Here is a 4,731-nt window from a genome sequence, read left to right as displayed (position 1 = left end):
TCAGTGGTGTACTTAGAAATTATTAAATAAAAATGCCTTGTAATAGAATTCAGTGGTGAATCAGTGTAGATCACAATAAGTGTAAAAAAGATGCTTAGAGTTTGTGAATTTGCATCTCCAAAGATAAAGTTGTTCCTAAGAGAAAAGTGGCCTAAAATAATGAGGAATGTGTAAACCAAAGCATTTCAAATAGAGCTGTCACTGCCGAAGTTCTCAACAATGAGCTAAAGAGAAATGTGGAACATATGCTCTTTCTTGAAGCCTGTTTCTATAGCTTTGAATAAAATGGCAGGAAGATGACTCTTCCCTTTTAGAGCAGTGATTTTCAACGTGGGCAATTTTGCCCACCCGTACCCCCAGCGGACATTTGGCAGTGTCTGGAGACATTTTGGTTGTCACAATGGGCAGGGGAGGGTGTTGGTGATGGCTGCTACAAAGTACGGGACAGCTCCCAGCACAAAGAGTTATCCAGCCGAAAATGTCAAAACGCTGAGTTAGTCACTGCAAAGGTTAATATGCAGTAACTGAAATCTTTTATAGACATTTCAAGAAATGTCTTCATATAAGTTTTTTTTCTCTCTAAGAAGTTGAGGGCATTCTTAATATTTGATAGGTAAAAGCCTTAACTGCTGAAAAGACTGGCCACATAGTTAAGGCAGTCAGAATTCTTTAATAGTAATGAGAATTAACTATCTAAATGGGATTTTTTTCAAAGTGACCCCAGAATATTAGTGGAAGTTACTTTAGAACCCGAATTCATGAGATGACTATTCTATCCATTCATTCCTTTAACATAAATGCTTATTAGGTGTCTACTCTGTGCTGGGCACTCCGGAAGGTAACAGGGATTCAAAGATGAGTAGGATTTTGACTCTGTCCTAAAGTTCCAAAACCATTTCTCCTGACACAGGATTCTAAGGCTTTTGGAGACAAACCCTGGATGGTCAGAGAAGCAGCCCCTAATCAAACATGAATATATTTTCTTTTAGGAAACCCCTAGAGATACTCCATAGAACCTTAGATTGCCGGGTCTGATGCCTTTGAAAACTGTTTGCCCTAATGACCTCCCAGGCCCTTAGCAATCTTTTGATTCTATGAGTTTTCTACAGCACTCTTAATTCACAGCAATATAAGAGAGAAATTCAATATGTTTTCAACAAAACGATTTCAGTTAGTATCCTTTTGACCTGGTCCTTGAAATGAAATGTTTCAGCAGTAATCTAACTCAATTAGACCAGTGCTTCTGGGATGCTCTCTAGAGGACTTGTGAAAACACAGATTGCTGGGGCCTATCCCCAGAGTTTCTGATTCAGCAGATCTGAGGCGAGGCCTGAGAATTGCATTTCTCACAAGTTCTCAGGTTCTGTTGATGCCGCTGGTCTGACCACACTCTAAGAACCACTTCTCTGTAACAACAACAAAAAAAGCTATGATATCTAACTGGAAAGTTCTCAAAGCTAGCAATTATGATATAATTTTCTCAGATAAATGATCTAAAGGTAACTTGAGATCTGAATATTTTTTATAGCTAACCTCATTAAGTCTGATAACATTAGGAGAGTAATATTCTGTTCGATGAAACTGAAGCTAAATCTTCATGCACAAACCAGAGTAGCGTACAGTTGTGAATGCCCTGTGCAAACTAATGTACAATAATAGTCTAAGTTAGAAATTGGAGCACTTAGAGAAACCTGAAGGTTGCATCATAAATATCAGATGCTTCCTTGATGAATATCACTAGTCTAAAAATATTTTCCAACTACTCATGTCAAGTAGGAATCACCTCTGAAATATTTTGTCAGCAATTACAGGCATGAGGTAGAAAGGAGAGGGTTGAAAGGGAACGGCTAGACAGAATCAATATTCCTGGAGATATTGGCAAAAACCACACTGTGGTCATCAAAACATGCCCTTTCTCTTCCTTGGCACATGATTAGACCCTGTTCCTCAGTCACCTCTGCACTTAGGTGTGTCCATGGGGCTGAAATCAGCCAATGAAACTTGGATGGAAGTGATATCAGGCTGGTCCCAGAAAAACCTTCCATAGGAAAGCCTCTTCCCTCTCTTCTTAACCCCGCTTTTGCCCTCTGGATGTTGATACCCAGAGTGACCTTGAAAGTCAGGCTTTGAAGATGGCTGAGTCTCTGTCAGCCTGGGTTCCTGAATGACTGCACAGAGCTCACACACACACACACACACACACACACACACACACACACACACACGCAGACCACTACCGCCATCATCATTCCTACCACCAATTGTACTTTAAGTGAATGATAAATAACTTTATATTAAGCCATTGATTTTTCCAGGTTCATCTGTTGTTACAACTGCTAGCATTACTTGCCATGCTTGCAAGCTGTTGCATGCTTAGTTACAAAGAGAAGGAGCCATAGTGACGGGAAGAGCAGGTGACTTTTCAAGAGGGTGGCTCTTTTTCTCGATACTAAACCTGCTTTTCGTGCTCCTTCATGTGTCTCCTTTACATTGAAATTTGAAGAGAATTCTCAAACAACTTGAGTCCAGAATTTAAAATTCCTCATCTGTCAAAGGGGCAAAAAAGACTGATTTGCAGTTCTTTTTTCCATTCTTCTAGCAAAGGCTAGCCTTTGTACCAGGTAATAGATAAGGGAGAATTTTTAAAAATCATAAAGCTAAAGAGCTAAGGAAATGAAAAAGGACAGAGGGCACATTCAGTAAACTCCCTGATTGTCAAAAGTGGATAATATTATCATCGATGTCTTAGGATCAAGAAACTAAAGTTTATGGTTTATCTATGACCAGATGATCTCCTAGTCTTCTAAATACTATGGGAGAAAGTTAAAACAGTTATCCTAAAGCAGTATTTAGAATACATGAACATTTTAAATGATTTTTAAAAATCTTTTAGACATAACAATTATATAAAATAATAGAATTTTAAAGGTAATTTCATTCACAAACTTTGTTTTACAAATGAGGTAATTAAGCTCTAGATAAGTTAAATTGTTCAAGATCGTACTACTTAGTTAGCGGCAGATGAGGAACTAAGAGCTCTCTGTTCTGTCTCCAGGCAATGTTTTTTCCACCACAGTACACTCTCTGTTGCCCATAAACTACTTGCCCATTATCTTTAAGCAAAAACAAACAAACTGAAAACCCCCACACACAGCGCCTCAAAACCTAAACTCTTCAATTCTTCCTCTTACCTCTCCGCCTAGTATTTAACTATTTGTGCCTCTTCTAGCCACCTGAAACCCTTGCAATCTCCAGGACTGGGATAGTATCTTACTAATCTCTATATTCACAGCACCTAATATAATGCTTTGCACAGACACTCAAAAAATGTTAATGAAACTGAATTGGAATGCCAAACCAAGATTAAGCCCCTGTCTAATTACTCCTTGAGTTTTATCAGTTTTTTCTGTCTGCCCCCTCCCTACTATATAGCCTGTGAAGTATTCTCATTTCCACTAATATTGCACTTGGTCAGACCAGTAAGATGGACTGTCTCAGCCCCTTCCCTCCACCTGATCCCATGACAGTTCCTTCTGCATGTGGCCACCTGAGTGTTTTTTTTTCTAAAACAAATCTAATAGAGATTAGGTCCTCTGCTTAAAATGCTTCCGTTTCTTTACTTCATTAAATAAGTCTGGGCCAGGCACTCACTGGGTACTGGGGATAAAATAGAGAAAATCTTGGACATGGGGCTTTCTACCAGGTTCCTATGGTATAATTAGGGTGGGGGACAAGCTTTGCACTCAGCAATTGCAATACAGTGGAGTGTTTCAAAGGGGGAAGGCCAGGGTACTGTAGGAGCACTTAAGAGTGCCTAACCCACAGTTTTGGTAGCGACGGGTGGTGGGGTCAGAAGATTTCCTGAAGGACACATCTTTTAGGCCAAGATTGAAAAAAAGTGGGAGTCAGCCAAGAGAAGACAGGGCAAGAGTGTTCTACACAGAGAGAATAGCACGTGCAAAGATGAAGAGATGAGTGCATGACTGCCCTAGGGACCTGAATGGAAGGTCAGCATGGCCAGGTACTCCTGGGTAAAGATGAGTCTGCAGAGGATAGGAGGACCATATCATGAAGGATCTTTCAAACAATGCTAAAACATCTGGGCTTTATATAAGGATATTGGGAGACATTAAAAGATTTTAAGCATGGGCAGTGCCATTAGCAGATTTGAGTATTGGAGTTTCAAAAAGATCACTCTGGGTGAAATGTGGTTAATTGCAGGATATAGCATAGTCAGAATTTAGTTGAAGATAAAAGCAAATCATTGTAACTGATACAAACAGAAGCAGTCTAAAAATTGTTACAGGAGAGTGGGGTCCTCTCCCGGCGTATCGTCCACGTTCTTGATGTCTCGAACAAAGAATTGAGCAAGACACCAAAATACAGTAGAAAAGTTTTATTAGAAAGGAAAGTACACTTCTACATGCGGAAGCGGACCTGATCAAGAGAAGCGTGGTTCGAAAGGCCTAGTAACACAGCCTTCAGGGGTTTTTATCCCTTTTTGCTGTGGGTGGTTACTTTTGTTAGAGGAGTGGGCTTCCTTGATTGACAACTAAGATCGACAGGACTCAGTGATTCATCATTTTGCTTTCTGCGCATGTTTGTTCCCAGAATTCAGTCTGTTGTAATGATATTAATGAACTTCCGAGCATATGCATTATATTATAATGATGGTATAATGAGGCTCAGGTGAGGTGAAAGTCGTTGGGGTCTTCATTGCGCAGGTGCGGA

At 39.9% G+C, this 4,731-nt stretch overlaps 1 long non-coding RNA gene across 1 annotated transcript in view; it reads left to right on the top strand.

The window, feature by feature from the left end:
- Positions 1–4,731, top strand: part of LOC112479503 — a 28,097-nt gene that overhangs the window by 3,327 nt on the left and 20,039 nt on the right. The gene's annotated exons all lie outside the window — the stretch shown is intronic.

This window comes from Pteropus alecto, unplaced genomic scaffold (genome assembly GCF_000325575.1).
Source record: "Pteropus alecto unplaced genomic scaffold, ASM32557v1 scaffold23, whole genome shotgun sequence".
In the NCBI taxonomy this organism is placed as follows: domain Eukaryota; kingdom Metazoa; phylum Chordata; class Mammalia; order Chiroptera; family Pteropodidae; genus Pteropus; species Pteropus alecto.
This window is presented reverse-complemented; position numbering and strand designations above follow the sequence as displayed.